At 56.3% G+C, this 20,981-nt stretch overlaps 1 protein-coding gene across 1 annotated transcript in view; it reads right to left on the bottom strand.

Moving 5' to 3' along the window:
- Positions 1-18,647, bottom strand: part of CTXN1 (cortexin 1) — an 89,935-nt gene extending 71,288 nt beyond the window's left edge. The window contains exon 1 of the mRNA XM_048831167.2: positions 18,498-18,647. The gene's annotated coding sequence lies outside the window, so the exon portion shown is untranslated. The remainder of the gene's footprint in view (positions 1-18,497) is intronic.
- Between the last annotated feature and the right edge of the window lie 2,334 nt (positions 18,648-20,981).

Here is a 20,981-nt window from a genome sequence, read left to right as displayed (position 1 = left end):
CAGGTTCTCCACCCACAAGGGACGCTGACTATCTAGCCCCGCCTGTTTAGCAGGCCCAGGACATGGGCTGCTCTGTGCTCATGTCACAATATCACCCTCACCCCCAAGCACTGTGAACCACTCAGGTCAGTAACAGGCGCAATCTCCAGCTGGTATCTATCAGGCGTTCCACTGACTGGAGGAGTGTTGCCATTTTACGCCAGTGGAGAGCCTGGCCCCACATGCCTTACAAGAGGCATGGAGCCAGAGCAGCTGCAGCACCGGTATTCTTCAGCTTCTCTCCCCGCCAGCTGAGCTTTTCAGTGACAGGACCAGGTCCCAGATGCTAGAGCCCTGTGAATCCGCGGCTGTCTGCGGATCAGGCCTGCAGGTCGTGGCTCAGATGTAAGGTTGGCACTGCTAGTCTGAGGGCTGGGCTACACCAACTCCTGGTGGCATGGTGGGGTGGGAATCTCGCCAGCCCCAGCCTGCTGCGCACGAGCTGTCCATGTGCGCTCCACTGCCATGCACATCGATCTGCCCAGCTCTAGACAGGGGCAGATCCCAGTGTGCTAGGGAACCATTGATGTTAGCGGTGGGATCCCCATTAGCGTGCGGCCAGCTAGTGTGGTCAGGTTCAACTCTCAGCTAGCTGCACACTCACGGCTCATGGGGATTACCCTGAGTGTCCCAAGCGACCACCAACCTCGAACTCAGTGAACAGCACCCAGCCCTGGCATTCACAGGGTCCTGTTCAGCCCCCTGTGCCTGCCAGACAGGTGCACGCCCAAAGGGTGACTTTACTGACCCGAGTGCTGCGTGCACAGGGATTGCGCCACTGAGCCCCGAAATGCAGCCACCTCTAATGTGGCAGACTGGCAGCTATTCAATGCCAATCCCGCTGCCTATTGGCTTGGGACAGGCAGTGAAGAACATCATATGGAAATCGTAGGATTGGAGGTGGCCCACGGCAAAATACCTGGGGTCTGTGCAGGGCAGGGGGCTGGCCCCTCCTGCTCACCATGGTCTTCAATGGCCACAGGGGCCATGAGCTTTGCTGGGCAACTGATGTTTTTTCAAAGCACCGGCCAGCTCAGCTATCCCAGCATGCCGCAGGCTCTCCAGCCCTCGCGTTAAAGTACCCACAAGTCCAAACCCAGTGCTGCACTGGTTCTGGGTGGTCAGTGCAGAGGGACCCCTGTGACTCCGGGGTAGCCATGGCAGGAACAGAAGGACGAGGACGCTTCGTGCCACTCTGGATTCTGGGGACCTGCCCTGCCAGCCAAAATACCCATCAGCTACTAGAAGGCTCAGAATTTAAGGCAGCCAGCCAGCTGAATACCGAATGGCCTGGCACCCCTGCGTTCCGCCGAGCTACAGGCCAGCTAGTGGGAGTTGGTGAACTCCACTGGAGTGCAGGGAACATGGGGATCCTGGGCGTGGTGGGGAATAACAGAGCCCCCGTCTGCACCAGAATGGGAGCTCTCACTGAAGGCCTCCGGCCCTTTTGGGGAAAGGGAGCAGGGCCCCAGATACAGAAGCATCAGCCACACCCCAACAGCTGTGAACTAAAGCTCCTTCCCCGGGGTCTGGTGCAGCTCCATGTACCCACAGGTCTGTTCCCTGGACACAGAGAGCTTAGCAGCGAGCGCCTTGTGCCGCCCTGCGCACCAGAAATCAGCTACTCCAGAACTGCTTCCCTTTCAGGAGTAGGGGCTGACCGCCCCCCTCCGATGGAATGCAGGACTCGGGCCTGGGCTGCCACCTGCGTGAATCCACTCCGAAGCTGGGGGCTGCCCCGAGCAGCTGAGGGTTCATCGCACGGGGTCTGCAAACACTCTCAGAGCACATCCAGAACGGAACAGAGAAAAGGCAATGTGTGGCTGGAGGCGATTCCAGGCATTACCCGGCTGCAGTGTCCATTCGGCTGCCTCAGGTGTCTCCAGAGCCCAATCCCAGAGCTCCCAGCTCACCATCTGGGACCTGCCTTGGGTGCTGCTCCAGCAGGGCCACGGCCCTTCCCTTCCTGCGCCCAGAACCCAGCCAAGCCTCCACCCCTTCCTGCTGTCACACAGCCAGCCACTGCCACTGGCCTGGCTCCTGCAGTCCTGGCCCCAGGCACCCCACAGCCTGCCCCCTAGCACCCCCCTCTGGCAAGCGGGGAACCCCCTCCCCTCTGTGCGGCTGCTGGCGCCCCTCTCCCTGCAGGAACATTGCCTTGGAGCGGAGCAGTGGGGACTCTGTGCTTTTCTTCTCCTGACTCACATAGAGTCCCTGCTGGGCCCCCCACACCAACGGGTCTTGAAGGTAACAGCCCATTGCACTACAGGGGGCACCCCCCTCTCTGAGCGACTGTTTCGGGCTCTCTGCAGACTCAGGCAGATTTCCAGTATGCTCAGGTCAAATTTTTGAGCTGTTACTTATCTGGCCTCGCTACTGGGGATGCGACATCTCATGATCTTCAGGGTGTTCACTTCTCTTGGTCCCACTGGGAGGCCCACAGGGCTGGTCCCCACCGGAAGGTCTGACCTGAGGCCCAGAGTGGGTAGCCCCAGGTCATACAGGCAGCCTGTAGCACAGCATGGACCTGAGCCAGGGTGACTTTCAGGTCAGTTCTCTGGGCCCCCTTGTGGGACCTTTTCCCCTTGCTCTCTGGTCTCTCTCTCCACCCCACCTACTGATTGAAGACTGGAGGCCAGAGCCTCAGCAGGCGTAAATTGGCATAGCACCCTGGATGTCAATGCTGATTTACACCCTGGGGCTCTAGCCCAGTGTCAGGCTGCCAGGAAAGGGGGTGACCCCAACTTCTCCAGCGAGGCTGTGCCCGGAAAAGCCGGTAACAGCTGCCGTCTCGGTGAGGCACCCGGGGACACGTGGTCACCAGCACAAGCCCCTGTGCCAGGCGGAAGGCCAAGGCCCCACTGCCTGACACCTGTATGGAGACTGGCTGGGAAACAGCCATGACAGCAGCCCATGCCATACGTGTGCTGTACGTGTCTGCGCAGCACTGCCCTCTGCTGGACAGAGCCTGGCAGGCCCCTGGAGCCCTTGCCTGGACTGGCTGGGCTAGGGATGCAACACGCATGGGGGCAGGAGATGGGTGTTATGGAACAGGAGGGCACCAGTTCTTTCCCCCACGCAGCTAGTGGACAGCAGTGCTGTGTTCACGCAGCCTCAGGACACTCCACCGCTGCCAGGCAATGCAAAGGCAAATCAAGCCCGCGGGCTCAGCAGGATTTGCACCCTCCTGTGGTCAGCCGGGGGTGGCATCCCCACACAGGCTGGCCTCTCAGCCCCAGGACTAGCGCTGAGGCTGCCCAAGAGCGGCAAGAACCTTCCTCACCTGGCCACCTGCTTTTGCCACAGCATGTGGATCCCAGGCATATTGCTCAGGAATGAGGAGCGAGCCCAACGCTGAACGCCGAGCTCCCACTGCCAGACAGCAGGCAGGGCAGGCCTCTCGGCCCACCCACTGCAAAGCAGCAGCATCCTGCTCCATCCGTTTCCCATCCGCCAGAACCTGACACATGGCTAACCGGGGGGAGCCCAGCTCCCCGCAGCGAACGACCTGGGGAGAATCTGTCCGGATTGGTTTGTCTCACACACAAGCTGGGTCCTGCATGAACCCCTAGCAGAGCAGGCCTGTGGAGCTGCAGACAAACTGCCACCAAGCAGCCCACTTCCCTCTGCCCAGGGCCTTCCTCATGAGCTGACACTAGAGTATCGCCCTGGGGTTCTTTGAGCAGCCAGCCCACATGCCAAGGGGGATATCCACAATTGAAGAAGGATGGTGATAAATTTGAGAAGTTCCAGGGGTGCTGGAACAATTTTTATAGTGGGAGGTGCTGCTGATCAATACCATAGAAACCACGTATTCGGTGTTTGCTATTACTACTTGGAGCCAGGGGCTGCGGCAGCCTCCTCCCCCTCGCCCCAGCACCCCTAGTTCCAGCACCACTTGAAGGTTCAGAGAAGAGCCACAGGAATGATCAAAGGACTGGAAAACCTGCCGTACAGTGAGAGACTCCAGGAAAGCGATCGGTGTAGTTTAGCAAAGGGAAGGTTAAGGGGTGACTTGATCAGCGTCTATAAGTAACTGCATGAGGAACAAAAACTTGATCCTAGAGGGCTCTTCAATCTAGCAGACAAAGATCACACGATCTAGTGGTTGGAAGCTGAACCTAGACAAATTCACACTCACTGGAACAATTTCCCACAGCCTGTCTCTGGAAATCTTTAACTTAGAGGGGATGCTGTTCTGCATGAGCTGCTCCAGTTCAAAGAGGGATGAATTCAGGGATATGCCAAGGCCTGTGCGATGCAGGAGGTCAGACTCCTTTCTGGCCTTGGATTCTATGAATCGACATGAGGTAATAATGGCTAGTGGCGCTCAGGGAGCAGCTTGAGAGGAGAGAGGGCTCAGCAACCGCTCACACGCCCAGCTCCAGCTGAGCCTGCTCAGGCTCCTGAAAACATCTAGTTTGCATGCACAAAGGGTAAACACAGCTATTACCATAGCCAGCCCCTGTTCATCCCAATTGCCCAGTGCGGAGCGAAATAAGTGAGACATTTGTTACATCACAATTATTCTGCCATGTCAGAATCCCAGTGTCCCAGCTGACCAGTGCTATCCCAACTCATCTGGGGCTGGGGGGGGAGAATAGTGATTGTTATTCCCAGCAGCATTTAATACAGACCTGCCAAACCTCTCCCCATTCGTCAATGAAGTCAAATGCCTGATACAGCCCCTACCCCCAGGCCTCTCCTTGATGAGGGCAAAGGGATGTTTCTGTTATGTTCACGCACCCATACAGAGAAGGTAGATCATAGAATCATAGAATATAAGGGTTGGAAGGGACCCCAGAAGGTCATCTAGTCCAACCCCCTGCTCAAAGCAGGACCAAATCCCAGTTAAATCATCCCAGCCAGGGCTTTGTCAAGCCTGACCTTAAAAACCTCTAAGGAAGGAGATTCTACCACCTCCCTAGGTAACGCATTCCAGTGTTTCACCATCCTCTTAGTGAAAAAGTTTTTCCTAATATCCAACCTAAACCTCCCCCACTGCAACTTGAGACCATTATTCCTTGTTCTGTCATCTGCTACCACTGAGAACAGTCTAGAGCCATCCTCTTTGGAACCCCCTTTCAGGTAGTGGAAAGCAGCCATCAAATCCCCCCTCATTCTTCTCTTCTGAAGACTAAACATCCCCAGTTCCCTCAGCCTCTCCTCATAACTCATGTGTTCCTGTCCCCTAATCATTTTTGTTGCCCTCCGCTGGACTCTCTCCAATTTCTCCACATCCTTCTTGTAGTGTGGGGCCCAAAACTGGACACAGTACTCCAGATGAGGCCTCACCAATGTCGAATAGAGGGGAACAATCACGTCCCTCGATCTGCTGGCAATGCCCCTACTTATACACCCTCAAAATGCCATTGGCCTTCTTGGCAACAAGGGCACACTGCTGACTCATATCCAGCTTCTCGTCCACTGTCACCCCTAGGTCCTTTTAACATACAGTACTCTGGCTGGAAGGGTGCAATGTAACATGACTTTATTTCTTAGACAAGAACCCCAAACAGAGAGAGACAAAGCAGGCTGCTCCCTAAAACAGAGAGGAACAGGCCAGACAACCCACCATCCCTTCTGAGCCTGGAAAGTGGGTCCCCAGCATCCTGAGTAAACCCAGCTGTGCAGAGGAGTGGGGAAGGGAGGAAGGACAGTTACTGGGCCTCATTCTATGTTTGTACAGCACCTAGCACAACAGAGCCTCAATTCAGAACAGAGATGCTGGGCCCCACAATATGGGGGACAGAATATTCCTGGCCTGGCTACCTATGTCCATCCGGTGGCTGCAGCCCAACACTGAGCCCCCTGCTCTATCCGGGGTGCAGGTGGGGGGCGGGGGGAATGTCAATAGGGATCTATGGGTCAGATTTTCAAATGCCTAAGGAAATTCCGTACCTAACTCCCTTAGGTGCTTCTGGAACCATCCCTTCCCCCCTCCAGCCCCCGCACACACACTCTCCCATCTGTGATGGGCTAGCCCAGATGAGATGGAGCCATTAGAGGCAGGCGAGATCTGTCAGTCTGTCCCGTGTCTCCTCGGGGGCCAGTGTGAGCTCCCTGCCTAGCTATGGTCTGGATTGTCTGCGGATAGCGTGTGATGGGCTCTGTGCCCTGCTCCAAGGGACGAGTTCAGTCAAGCAGGTCTCACAATTCCCACGTCCAGGCTGTGATGGGCCCACAAGCCAGGGCTGCTTTGGAGTCTCCCAGTAACAGAGTGCAGCTCGGGCCCCCACAGACACCAGGGCTGCTCCCAGCCAGCAGTCGCAGTGGGGGTGCGGCTGAGGTGCGCAGCTGGCAGAAGCTGGGCAGTGGTGTAACGGGTGAACGAAGGAGCAGGAACCATGCTACAGGAGCGGGGTGGAAGGGACACGTAGGCGGGGAGTCCGGAGCGTGGGACGGTGGCCAGAGATCCCACATAGTGCTTGGGCTGGGGGCGGGCTGGGGGGTGGGGGAGGGGCTCTTGGGGTCAGGAGGGACTGGGAGGTGGTGCTGGGCCAGGAGATATGGCACAGCAGGAGGGAGTGGGTGGGCTGGGGTCCAGCACCTGGCTGCTCCGTGCCTGGGCCCGCACTGAGAGTGACCGCAGTGATGGTTTCACAGTTACCCTGCCCCGCTCACACCCCCACTGGGTAGATCTGGCCTGTCTCTTGTTACAGGTGTAGACTGCCAGGCCCTTGTGGCAGGGCGTCATTTCTACCCTTGCACATTAGGAGCCCCATCCCTGGCTGGCACCTCCTGGCACTTCTGCAGCCCAAATAATCAACCACAGCAGTGCCCTGGTGGGGGCCGCTCTGAGTGTGCAGGACTTGGCCCTGGGAATCCAGCAGCCCCGTAGAGTCCGCGCACAGCTCGGGGCCAGGTATTCGTCACAGCCCAGATCCAGTTGGCTTTGCCTGTCCTTCGTTTCAGTCTCACTGTCTCCTTCCTATGGCCCCACACCAGCCCCCCTCCTGTGGCCTCCCCAGAGAGCTTGGCACATCCCCCTTTGTTTCTGTAGCCCAGAGATACCTATTTAGTGATTGTGAGTCATGGTAACTAAGGCAACCTGTCTTTGCAGGGCGAGGATGAGCAAATAGCACCAACGCACTGAGAACTCGCCCAGTCACTTCTGTACAAAACACCGACAAGCTGCTGGGTCTCTGTTCCCTCCCACCTCTCTAGCCCGGGCACAGCCCGCCCATGGCCAGCCCTGAGCAATGAACCAGGGAGCGGGTCCGCGGGAATAATGGCATGAAGCCAGGTAACCAGGGACTGCACGGTAAGCACACGCACAGGGTCTAAGTTAAGGCTGCGCTGTTCTCAGGGGCAGAATTTCACTGCCACCAAAATACGTCTGAGCTCAGACTTCAAGGAGAGTGGACAAGGCCTGAACTGCTGATGTAAAAACCAAGCAGGAGAAAGGAAAAAAAACCATGAAAAAGAAAGTAAAATCCAACCTTCCTGGGCTTCTTGTGTCGCTTTGCAAGTTATTGCTAATGGGTCTCGTCTTCAGCTAGCTAACGAACCCTTACGGCTGTGCCAGGCTCAGATCCCCTACCCTGCTGAGATGCTGAAGGCGCTAACAATTGTGCAGCACCGGCAGCTTGAGGATGGGCTTCCCGGGGAGCCTCGGGGGAAGGAAAAGGCACAGAGAAAGGCTGAGATGATGGCGCTCCCATGGAGGGTCACAAAGGCATTTGTGCCGGCGTGTGTGTGTGTGTGCGTGTGCATATATGTTTGTGCCTATCTCGGTGTGTAGCTGTTGGGTGACAAGACAAGGGAAGGAACTGTTTTTCCCTGAAGGTGTTGGATGTATCTAGTCGTTGTTGGCCCATCATTCTGTTTTATTATCTCTTGGATTTATGTATTTGTTTATTTTGATGCACTGAAGAATTTATATGCTCAAAGCATTAGCATTTAACAAAGCCGTCTCCGAGCGGAGACACCAGAGCTGCCTTTTGCCGCATCTTGCTGCCCTGAGAGATTGGAGTGTCTGGCTAGTTCTCCTTTGCCCCCCACCCCTGCAAGATATTTGAGGGGAGGGCAGCTCCTGATGGAAATGGCAGAGGAGCCAGCTGCCATGTCACTGGCCTTTACAGGCATCCTCCCCAGCCAGCAGTGATGATGTGAGGCAGAGATTACTAGCTCCTGGGTGTGCTCTTGGCATGATGTGTAATTAAGGTGCTCAGACAGCATGGTGATAAGCATGGATGATAGATAGATAGGTAGGTAGATAGAAAGGATCTGGAATGCAAAAATACACATGTAAAACTATCCACGCTGTTGCTAAAATCAGAATTCTTGTCATAGCTACGATTTGCGTAGGACCTAGAGGTTTGCTGCAGAAGTGGAGGCCAGGAGAGGAAGCCCAAGCTCACAAACCCCCACTCCAAAGCTGTGCTGGCATCACTGGTAATACTGAAGTGTGAGATAAATAAGTAAGTAAGTGACAACGAGCCATGTTTATTTCAGCAGCTCCAGCACCCCGAGTACCCACGGAGTCAGCGCCTATGGTGGCCAGGAGGTCTCTGGGCACTGCCCCCACCGCGACTCCGCAGCTCCCATTGGCCAGGAACCATGGCCAATGGGAGCTGCGGGGGTGGCCTGCAGGTGGGGGCAGCATGCAGAGCTGCCTGGCCACCCCTGGGCCTAGGAGCCGGGGCCACCTGAGGTAAGCGCTGCCCAGGGCCTGCACCCCTCACCCCCCCTGTACTCCAACCCCCTGTCCCAGCCCTGACCCCCCTCCCACATCCAAACTCCCTCCCAGAGCCTGCACCCCACCCCCCTTCTGCACCTCAACCCCCTGCCCCAGCCTGGAGCCCCCTCCCGCACTCTGAACTCCTCGCCCCTCCCCAGCCCAGAGCCCGCACCCCCTGCTGCACCCCAACCCTCTGCCCCAGCCCTGAACCCCCTCCTGCATCCCAATCCCCTCATCTCTGGCCCCACCCCAGATCCTGCACCCCCAGCTGGAGCCCTCATCCCCTCCTGCTTCCTGCTCTGCCCACTGCTCTCCGAGCTTCCCGCTCTGCTCGCTGCCCTCCCAGCTTCCCTCACAGCATGCTGCTCTTGCCAGCTCACCTGAGTTTTATCACAACAGAAAGGTGAGTTTCTAGCTTGCAGATATGGAGAAAAGCTGGATAACATGACCAGCTAAAGGCGTTGCCACCAGAAGGCAAAGCAAAAGACCCAACATTTACTAGTGCTAAAAATCTCGTGATTTTTAAATCATTCCCATGACCTAGGGGTGGGGATGTCTGGCTCTTGATTTCTGACCCTTGGGGTTGCCAGACTGTGACTCCCCCAGGCCTGGGACTAGGCTGTTGTTTATAAACCCCCTATTTCCCCGGAGGCCTTCCCAGGAGCTGGGCTATGAATATGGGATACGGCTGCTGTGCTGGGCTATCCTGGATCTCACAGACTCCTTGGCTGGGAGCTGTCAAGCCTGGCCTTGCCCTGGCCCTGAGGGGAGAGGAAAGTCCACACTCAGACTGGTCCCAGAGCGCTAGAGCCCAGCCCTAGGACATGGACTGTCTGGCACAAAGCCTGCACCCCCTCTTCCCATTGGCGACAGGCTGCCCCTTCTCCAGCACATGGGGCTTTGGCTGGGCCCTGAAGGGAGGGCTCCCCATAGGATCTGCCTGTCCCTCCCAGCCAGCACTGAGGAAGCAGTGCCTGAGACCAGCCCACAGCTAGGGCCAGCTCCTCGGCTGGTGAGGTCAGCACAGCCCCACTGAGGTCAATGGGGGGCTCTCGGTTTGAGCAGCTGAGGTGCTGCCCTGGGTCGGCGCTAGGGAGCAGCAGGGGACATGCCTGGAGCTGGGGAGGGGGCTCTCCCCAGGCAAGAGAGGGGCATGATTCCACTTTCTCTTTCTTCCTGCTCCCAGCTCCCAGTGAGTGCTCTGTAGTAAAGAGCCTTGTTTGCTGTGTTGATTTCACATGTGCCAGGGGGGCATTTCTCTGCAGCACTGAACGGAATAAGAATGGACTTCTCTTTGTGAGCCGTTCCCAAGACCAGAATACTGATGATAATGACCTGCAATACACACAGCTAAACCCCTGAAGGGTACATATTAAGTATTAGTGTAGCAGTTATACACCCAAATTGGCCTGTACCTTTCGCATCATCCTGAACACTTGTGCTAAGTATGCCCGAATCCCGTGCACTAGCTGGAGTAAGCCTTGGCTTGGATAGATAGGAAACCGGCTGGTACCAGGACAGATGATTATTTCTTCCTCACAACAGGAAAGGAGCTGCCCATTCAAACCTAGGAGGTGCCTTCAGCTGCATTCAAAACAAAGATAAAGTGCATCGTAGCTCAGACCTCAAGGGGTGAACTGCGGCACCAAAACAAACAGGGCAAAAAGCTGCCTAGCTAAATGATGTAGGCGGTTCCCTTTCCTGCCAACAAGCAGGGTGTGAAAGGCTCCAAGGGCGTAGCTTTGGGGAGCACACCTGAGTAAGGTGAATGTAACAGGACACTGCACAGGACGGCTCTTCTGAGACTGGTATTGTACAGAACCTTTCCCCTGTACCATGGTCATCAACCTGCCTGACTCCGGTTATTTCGTCTCTTGAATATATTTCATAGGAAAATAACGAACCCAAGTGTGGCCAAGCACTCGACTATCCAATTTATCAACAATAATATCGAAACGCTCAGACTCCCCAGGCCTTCGATGGTTCTGAGTGATCCGGGGGCCTTGGTCCCGGACATTCTCCACAACTCCTGCCACCCAGCCTTTGGCAAGCCCCAGTGCTCCCAGCTGCTGCCAGGCCCGCAAGGCGTCTGTACAGCACTATGTACAGTGTTCAGCAGAGACGGCTAAACGCAGCCTGAGGAGCTCAATGACTCAGCCTGCCACCAAATGAGGCACCTGTTGCTGCATCACTATTTAATGCAAAGCACTAAATGAGTTAATATGCATATCTGGGAAGAATTTGCATACTCCTGAGTAACATTACATTTCAGTTTAGAAAAAACATTGTGCCAGGATGTAGTGTTAAAGGAACTCTCCATCCACCTGCAGGGACGAGCAAACGTCCCATATACTCTGTCCGGATGGTTGCCATCAGAAGGGGCTCTGTGCAGGGTGCCCAGACTGAGACACCTTCCCGAACCCAAGCCCACTGGGATGCTTTGCCTGCAGGGTCCGTACAGCTCCTCAGGACATGGAGTTTGGGCCTCACGTTTGTTCCAGTTCTGCCCACACAAGGCAGGAGAGAGGGGTGGGGGGACTCAGCGGGGAGCAAGAGCAAAGTGCCTGGTGCCCACACTGTCAGGGACATGCCCATACCACACCCAGGTCAGCAGCATGGACTTCCTGGGAGCTGGCTGGGTCCATCCCACGGAATCATAGAGAGTCAGGATCCAGCCACAGGCCCCGGCTGCCTGGGTACCACTGGGCAGCGTCTGGTCAATGCACCTCCAGGCAGAGCCTCCGGTCTCCAAAACCCATACTTTCTCCCCTTGCTGTTTTAGGATTCACTGGGCTATAGAGAAATGCAAGTGGCGTTAATTCAGGTGTGAACGTGGCCGGGTTCCCCGTAAAGCTTGTCCGGCCCAAAGGAGAAGGGACTTTCCCCAGCAGTCCCTCCCTGATGAGCACTCCAAACAGCTCACACTTAGCACCTGGACAGGCCATGGGCCTGGTCAGACGAGCAGGTGACAGTGCAGGATGCAGACAGCTCCCACCCTCGACCTGTCAGATCTCCCCCAAGGCCCAAATTCCCAGCACGCTAGCCAGGAAGTTCAAACACTAGCACTCAGACCCCATAAAATCATGAGATTGGCCAAAAATTGGGAGACTTTTTTAACAAGATGACCCGTTGTGTAGTCTGCCGTTCGGAGTGACCTTGCCCTTCTCCCACCACATGCGTCCAGTCACACAGTGTCACCAGCTCCCAACACTTGTCAGCCCTTGCTCCAGGAGCACCGACTAGAGGGCTGCCCGAGGTCTGGGCCCATTGTGCTGGGTGCTGTACAGGGTAAGGCAGTCCCAGCCCGCAGCCTAGTGCGCAGTACAGTGACGCCTTCTGGCCACCTACAGGTGACAGGCTCTAGAGCGCTGCAGAATCCTGAGGCAGCCAGTGTGCTAATGTAGGATGGTGATGAGGCACCTGCGAGAAGACGGTGCTTTCTGCAGAGTTATGTTGATTAAATCAAGTTCAGAGCTTTTGGGAGCTCACACAGACACACCTACACACGTGCAAACACACACTGCTCTCCACCTCTAACTCCCGCTCTCCTAAAGCGCTTTTCCTATTCTTAAAGGCACAGCTCCAATTATCCAAAATACAAACATCACAAATACAATTTACAAATATTATGAACACCACATCCAAATGCTCTTCTAAACATCATTATTGCAATATAAAAACATGCCAACAATCATCTTTAAATTAAGATCTCAACCTACGTTATCTCACACCCCATGGGGCATCAGCTAGGAGGGAACCCAGATCTCTCTAAACCACAGCACTAATCATGGCCCCTTAGGAGTAACTGGTGGGGACAAGCATGCCGTTATCTCTGGGCCCGGCACAAGGAGACAACACACACATCCTAGTAGGTTACACAACTTTTTATGAGACAGCACTAGAATGATGGGCATTGGCATTCCTTGGTTCTTTTCCTAGCTCTGGGAGCAGAGTGTGGTCTCATGCTTACCACCAGACTAGCCAACAAGAAAAGGATTCTTGTTTGCAGCGCCACCCTTTGCATCCAGGACTGTTTCACCTTCACCGTGTGCTGGCTGATGTAAACGACTGGATGAGGTGCAGAGAAATGGAGAATCGTGACCCCAGTTTGTAGCAGTTGGCAGGGTAACAGATGCACTGTCATCTTCCTGAGTCTGCAGGCAAATGGCACCAGTTCCTCTGCCACTCATAGCTGTGCCAAGCAGCCTGGAGTGATACTCTGAGGCTGGTTCCGTGCTCAGAGTCCGGTAGGCAGCACTGAAACTTTCAAGAATTGGGTCAGTTTTGTGCTTCAGGCTGCACAGTTTGGGAAAGCTTTGCGCAAGAGTAAAGGCAGCCACTGGGGTTGCTCAGGGATCCCAATTGTAACAGCTTCTGGGGAATGGCAAGAACAGCGGAGATCTCTCCCATCCCATCCCCCGCCAGCAGCCGGGAGGGTGAAGATGAAAAGCTGTTGAAGAAGCAGGTGAGGACAAGGGTGGGACCCCTAGGGACCTCTGCTGAATATTTACGATTACATTGTGTCAAGTATCGGGGGTAGCCATGTTAGTCTGTATCCACAAAAACAACGAGGAGTCCGGTGGCACCTTAAAGACTAACAGATTTATTTGGGCATAAGCTTTCATAGGTAAAAAACCCTCTTCTTCAGATGCACGGAGTGAAAATTACAGATGCAGACATAAATATACTGACACTGGTTCTCCACTTGTAAGGTAACTCCCTTCTCTTTATGCATCAGTATATTTCTGCCTGCATCTGTAATTTTCACTCCATGCAGCTGAAGAAGTGGGGTTTTTACCCATGAAAGCTTATGCCCAAATAAATCTGTTAGTCTTTAAGGTGCCACCGGACTCCTCGTTGTTTTTGTGGATACAGACTAACAGGGCTACTCCTCTGATACAAGTAGACAAGGAACATCCGGCTGGTGATGGGGGAAAGGAAAAGGGGGCAGGATGGAGGGGGAGAGGGAACAGGGCAGATTCTGAAAGGTGAGTTGGATCTTTCATGGAGGGGGTGTATCAGGGATGGGGGGAGGGCTGGAGGCAAAGAGCCTGTAGCTGCTTGTCACCCAAAGGCTCGCAGCGGCAAGTTCTAGCGGAGGAGAGGGGGAGCAAGGTCTGGGTACAGGAGGGGAGGGAGGGGGTGAAGCAGCCACGCACTCAATAACCAGCCAGGCAGGCAGGTGAGCGCTGATCAGAGCAGATCACGAGGAGCCAGGAGCAGCAGGGTGCTGACATACAACACCGGTTAAATGTCAAGAAGCTGAGGAACAGATGAGGGGAGCCCAGGGCTCAGCCGGCTGTGAAGGAGGAGCTGCCCACGTGGGAGGGGCATGGACTGGTGAAGCGCTCATGGTGCAGATGTTGGGTGCATGTGGCCCAAGATCATGTGGCCCAAGATCCCGTGGCTCCAGTTGAGGCTGCGGTTGCTGGTTTGGTCTCTGGTTGCAGAGTGTTGTGCGTTTGGACCAGGAAACCCAGCTGCACCGAGCACCATCTCCCGTCCCCAGCTTTGGGTGCTCAGCACTTTCCAGAGCCGCCTCCCGCTCCCCCACCCCCCCGGGCATTGCCTCCCAGACACCTGCTGTGTCACTGAAAGGACGATCCTTTCAGGACGATCCTTTCATGGAGGTTAAGTCCATTAATGGCTATTAGCCAGGATGGGTAAGGAATGGTGTCCCTAGCCTCTCTTTGTCAGAGGGTGGAGATGGATGGTAGGAGAGAGATCACTAGATCATTACCTGTTAGGTTCACTCCCTCTGGGGCACTTGGCATTGGCCACTATCGGCAGACAGGACACTGGGCTGGAGGGACCTTTGGTCTGACCCAGTGTGGCCGTTTTTATGTTCTTATGATCCTGGGCAGCACAGTGCAAAGTCAGATACTGCAATACCTGCTTTGTGCCAGAGCCTCTCTGGGCAGAGTTAGCACAAAGAGTGAGGGACAGACAATGGAGAAAACAATTCATCTGGGGGCCATGAACATGGGGCTCAGCCCAGAGGGCCCGATTCAGCCTCGCTCACCCAGCTTTGCATCAGGGAGACCGTGCAGCCTCTGCTGACTCCCGGGCAGGCCCACAGCGCCTGGGCTGGAGAGCAGGAATCAGGCCCGATTCAAAGGCACTGCAAATTGGGAACACTCCTTGGTTCAAATATTTCCCAGATGCAGCTGGGGAGAGGCCCCCAGTGGGAGCTCTGCAGCCTGGGGCCTCCATCCCCTTAGGCCGGGGGCAGCACAGGCCATAACTGGGCAACTTTCCCCAGCCTGGTAGTTTGCACTGCCGCTGTAACCCTGACCAGGAGGGGCCACCAAGGGGTCCAGTCCCCATGGGCAAGGCAATTTTTGGCCTGTCTGTCAACAAGAGGATTACTTAGGAATGATTCTGGGGCAGGTCTCTGGCCTGTGCGGTACAGACTAGATGCTCACATGGTCCGTTCTGGCCTTGGGATCTATGACGTTGTGAGAGGCCAAGCTATGCTGGGGTGCCCTGCCCAGCAGGGACGGCACTCACACTGTCCCATCACACACACGGAAACGTGCTTCCTCGTCATGAACCTGGCCTGGCCCCGGTGCCCTGGCATAGAACAGCCCTGCGTCCTGCATCCAGCCCCTGAGCTGGCTACAATCCTGCCACTCCCAGCTCTGTCTTATCTCCCAGCCCTGTAACTCTCTAGTTAAATGGAGCAGCTCCCGCCCAGGGCTGGAAGGAAGCATCCTCATGGCCGTTAAGTTCCCCTTCCACATATTAGATTAAGGATCCCTGGTCCGTCAGATTTACTGTGTAGGAATATTTGCAGGAAACCCAAGTGCTGCTCCCAGACGCCTGACAATGTTTTCTTCCAAGGAGCTGCTCAGAAAACCCTGACTCCATATTTATTGAGCTGGTAACCTGGGGTAATTCACATCCATGCCTCAGAAGGCACTGCCTGCTCGTGTTCCCCACGTCAGCCTCATCACATGGGGCTTCAGAGCCATGGAACAAGCCGGCTCCTAAACCCCGCAGGGCCACAGCTGGGATCAGTCACTGCACCCAGAAGTCTTTGCTTCAGCGCCCCGCACACTGGCACAGGCAGTCCTGGCGTCTGGCAGCGAGTGGCCTGTGGCCACAGGTGTGCTCTATGCTCTCTGCTGGGAGCGACTCTCTGGTGGCTCTGCAGGTACTATGGTGGAGGGGAGAACTGAAGCCTTCTTTGCTGGGAAGTGAGCAGGGCCGAGCTGCTGCAGGAGCTGCACGCTGGAGCTGCGCGCCTTGCCGCTATGCCGGCATGGGGGGGTCCGGCTGCAGTGGCTTGTTAGTACCTCCTTGTGGAAGGGCAAGATGCTAGCTTCCTCTGCAGAAAAACTGGGCAGAGCCTTGCTCAGGAGGCCAGCTGGACCGATTGCCAAGCTCTGCAGGTCCTCCCCAGTGCTAGGGGAGGGAGGCTGAGAGGGAGGTGGTGGGACAGTGGGGCACAGAGCGCGTCCACAGGGGCTCTGTGGATGCAGGGCTCTGCCCGGCCAAAGCACCCTGGATCTGTGTGCAGCTGCCTCGCTGAGCTCCATGCAGAGTGATGGACCACCACAGACAGGAAAGGAGGGATCCTTTCTCTCCCAGCTGGGCTACAGACCTTCCAGCACCTGAGCCTGGTACCCAGGGCTGGCAAGTGGACTGGGGTGGGGAGGAAGGTCCCAGCCCTGCCCAGGATCTTGAGGAAAGGTGGGAGACCTTCCGACTGCCAATGGAGAGTGAGTGGCTGTGAGCCAGGACTGTGCTGAGCCCTTCACAGAGATGCTAACTGTGGGATACTGGAGATGCCAGCCGTGCTTTCAACACAGCCTGGAGAGAGGCTTCTCTGGGGACCTCGTGTACAAAGGGAACATCGGCCCGTCTCCCCAGCTCCTAGGGCTGCAGACCCGCAATACACACACCACTCCCACTGGCATTTAGCAGCTGCCCCCTCTTCCTCACGCTGACCAGAATGCCCCCTTAGCAAGCGAGCAAATGTCCTGTCACAGCAAAACAACTGCCCTGTGCAACGACATCGTCCCACCAGGGCCTGCCCTGGCCCCCGCTGAAATCAACAGCCAGGTGCCTCGCCTGCACGCTGCATTTGTGGTGTCACCAGCCTTCACTGTAAGGAGGAATTCTTGCAGAACCTGCCTGGGCATTCCTGGGAGCAGGAGCATGTCCCCCGAGGGGCTGCAGGCCAGCTGCCAGCTTTGCTTATGTCCCAGACTGACAATTGCCAAACAAACAGAAGTGATCCAAATAAGGCTGTGCACCCCCCTCCAGGGAGCAGCCAGGGTGATGGTCTGGCACCAGGGCGGGGAAGAGTCCGGATGAGACAGACAGTGTAGGAGGGCGGAGACCCCAAAACAAACTCGTTCTTTACCATGCACTGGAGACTGGGCACCTCCATTAGTCTACGGAGAGAAAAGTTTTAGGGCAGATTTATGGTGGCTCGACCCCGAGGAGAGCACGGAACTGCCCCTGCAGCTGGAGAGCAGATTTTGGGATCAGCCGGGGGGAGGCAGAGGCTCTGGGGGCCTGCTCATGCACTAGCCTGCCCAGCCCTTCAGAGCTTGCAGCAAGTTTTTAAAAAAATCACATTTTCCCAATAAACCCCCCCCATCACGTGTGGTTTCTGACGAGCCTGGGGGGAGCTCAGCTAGCCTGGCTCTCTCCTCCCATGCCTGGGGTTAACAACTGAAATTTCAGCTGGCTCTCCTTGCAAAGCCCTGGGCTAGTGTACACTGGCCTGTGCATTGCCACTGGGCCTTTACTGTTCCTACTTGCTTGGCTCCTCCAGCCGGAGCTGTCCTTTACCCCTTTTAAACTCTGCCAGATCCTCTTCCGTGTTACTGCTTCGCACAGACCGCTCCTCTTGACCCTCTGCCTCCGCAGGAACTAGGAACTTTTACTTGTGATCTTTATGGTTTGTGAAATTAAACTACTGGATAAAAAAGTTTCCCAAGTTCCATACGGGGCCTACTGAGCCCAAGGACCAGGTGCTTTTCAAAGAACATCAGCAGCAGGACACAGAACTGGCCCCAGGCCGAGACACACCTCCCAGGTCCGGACTCAGAACCCATCCGAAACTGCGGCATCCTTTGACTTCTTTCCAGCTGGCCACGTGCTGAACATTCCTGGGGACTCCTATGGCTTTAGCCTCCGGACTTTTGGGGAATGTCTCAGATAATGATTAAGAATTTTTTAAAACCGCAGGAACTATGCCATAATTTCTTAAATAACGGGAGAGTATCCCCGGCTGTTTGCCCGGAGACTGCTCAGTTTGTTGGTATGTTTTCTAACGCTGCACATCAACCACGAGATGGGTACATTATACAGGTGCGAACATGAATCCATAGTAAACGATCAATACACAATAATCCAGCCGCGATTCGGAGCTGGAGTGAGGGCGCTCTACGCCGCTGTAAAGGGAAGCAGGTTCCCTCCGTGCAGCACTGAACTGGATCACTAATGAAAGGCACCGAGCCCTGCTCGTGGCATCCTGATTTCACCTGACAACGGGTTTTAAGTCCTGGCGCCCGAGCATCGCACGTTGGTTCCGCACCAAAGCGACCTGGACGGAATCGAACCGAACCGAACTTGACCCTGCAATTCCGGGGCGAGTCTCCGCTGAACTGACAGCACCAGGCGCCTCCCCCCACGGCACCGAGCCGCCGGCTGTGGCAGGAGCCGGCCAGCGCCGCTGGGAGCTCACTGCCCCGGGCAGACCCTGCCCGCCCCCCTGCCCGGGCCAGTGCCGCGCCCCGCCGCCGGGAGCTGCCCTTACCTGCCCGGGGCCGGGTCCGCTCGGCTCCTCGTGCGGCTGGCGGCGGGTCCCTCCGGCGCAGCGCCCAGCGAGGCTGGACCGGGCGGCGCAGACACGGAGGCGAGCCCCGAACGCAGCGGCTCCGGCTCCGGCTCCGGCTCCGGCTCCGGCTCCGGCTCCGGCTGCGGCTGCGGCTGCGGCTGCGGCTCCTGGCGCAACACACCCCGGCTGCAGCGCGGAGCTGCCCGGCCCGGCTCGGCTGCCAGGCTCGGGGGTTTAAATTCCACCAGCCGCTGCTGATTGGCTCGCGGGGACTAGCCAAGGGGGTGTGGTGGCGCTGCGGGGGGGCAGGGGGCACTGCGGGGGGGCGGTGGCACTGCAGGGGGGCAGGAGGGGCGGGGGCGTTCCGGGGCGGGGGCGGGGGCGCTGCGGGGGGGCAGGGGAGGGTGGCACTGCAGGGGGGCAGGAGGGGCGGGGGCGTTCCGGGGCGGGGGCGGTGCGGGGGGGCAGGGGGCGGGGGCGCTGCGGGGGGGCAGGGGTGGGTGGCACTGCAGGGGGGCAGGAGGGGCGGGGGCGTTCCGGGGCGGGGGCGCTGCGGGGGGCAGGGGGCGTTCCGGGGCGCTGCGCTGGGGCGGGGGGAGCTGCAGCCCCTGCCGCCAGCTGTGAGCCGCCAGTCCTAGGCAGGGGCAGATGTGCCGCTGGGGTCCCTGCCTGGCGTGGGCCAGGGCTGCCCGGGCTGGGGCTGGCCGATGGCAGCTCCGCATTGCGTGCTGAGCACCCGCCCCAAGCTGGAGCGCGCTTTATTTCCAACTATTCGCCAAGCAGGCAGGGCTGCTGCAGCGGGGCCGGGCCGGGCTGATCCCCGGGCTGGCAGCGGGGCGTGACCCCTCCCCACGCCGCCCCCTTTGCGGTCTGAGTGCGCGCAATCTCCATCACTTCCACTGGCATCCCAGGGTCCCTCCCGCCGCCACATGCAGCTGCTGCCGCCGCCCCGGAGTCCCCCCAGCCTACCCCCAAGGCCAGGCCATGGCGGGGGCCACTTTGCGGCTCCCCCTCTTCGCGCCCTCCTGAAGGGTTCAGCCGCAGAGGTCCCCATAAGCTCCCCCAATCTCAAGGACTCCCTCTGCCATAAGCCCTGCTGGAGTGGGGGGAGGTGGAGCAGAGGGACCCCCTCATTGCACCCCCCTAGCTGTCTGTCCCTGGGCCAGCTGTCCTGCACCAGCTCTAGTCTAATAATACAGATTCTTCTACCACATTCATCACCACAGGAGTCAGGCCCTTCCCGTGCTGGCTGAGGGACTCACATCTGTCCTGCCTGGTTTGTTCTCTCCTCCACCCCCCAGGGGGAGGCCTGTGGTCTGTGGACTGTGTTGGTTTTGAATGTGTAGGCTCACCTTGCTCTATTGCTCTAATAAATATCCTTGAAGGGGGGCAATACAAAGAAACCCCCCCCACCCACCCCCCCACACACAGCAGCATTGAACTTCAGAAAGGGGAACTACACAAAAATGAGGAAGCTAGTTAAATGGCAATTAAAAAGGACAGTCACAAGAGTGAAATGCCTGCAAGCTGCATGGAAAATATTTAAAATCACCATAACAGAGGCTCAAACAAAATGTATACCCTAACTACAAAAACCAATAAGAGGACAAAAAAGAGCCCATCATGGTTAAACAACAGAGTAAAAGAGACAAAAAGAGGTCCTTTAAAAATTGGAAGTCAGATCCTACTGAAGAAAATAGAAAGGATCATAAACTGTGTGTAACCAGTGTAAAAGTATAACCAGGCAGTTCAAAAAAGAATTTGAAGAGCAACTAGCAAACGACACACAAAAATCTAGCAGTACATCAGAAGCAGGAGGCACTGGATGGTCGAGGTGCTAAAAGAGCACTCAAGGATGACAAGGCTGTTGTGGAAAACTAAGTGAATTCTTTGCATCAGTCTTCACTGCAGAGGTCAGAAGGAAGATTCCCACACCTGAGCCATTCTTTTTAGATGACAAATCTGAAGAATTGTCCCAGATTGAGGTGTCAGTAGAGGAAGTTTTGGAACAAATTGACAAATTAAACAGTAAAAAGTCATAGGGCCAGATGATCTCACCCAAGAGTTCTGAAGAAACTCAAATATGACATTGTAGAACAATTAACTGTCGTATGTAACCTATCCCTTAATAGCTAATGTGACCTCGATTTTTTTAAAAGGCTCCAGAGGCGATCCTGGCAATTACAGCCCAGGAAGCCTGACTTCAGTACCAGGCAAACTGGTTGAAACTATAGTCAAGAACAGATTTACCAGCAAGGCTTACGATTTAGGCATGGGTATTTTTAGTAAAAGTCACGGACAGGTCATAGGCAATAACCAAAAAGCCACAGCCAGTGACCTGTCCGTGACTTTTACCAAAAATACCTGTGCCTAAATTTTAGATGCTGAGGGAGGAAGGGGTGCTCCGGTGGTCACTGCTGCTCCGGGGGGTGGGGGGTGGCTCGGGGCCCCGCCACTGCCACT

This window comes from Caretta caretta, chromosome 25 (assembly GCF_965140235.1).
Source record: "Caretta caretta isolate rCarCar2 chromosome 25, rCarCar1.hap1, whole genome shotgun sequence".
NCBI lineage: Eukaryota > Metazoa > Chordata > Testudines > Cheloniidae > Caretta > Caretta caretta.
This window is presented reverse-complemented; position numbering and strand designations above follow the sequence as displayed.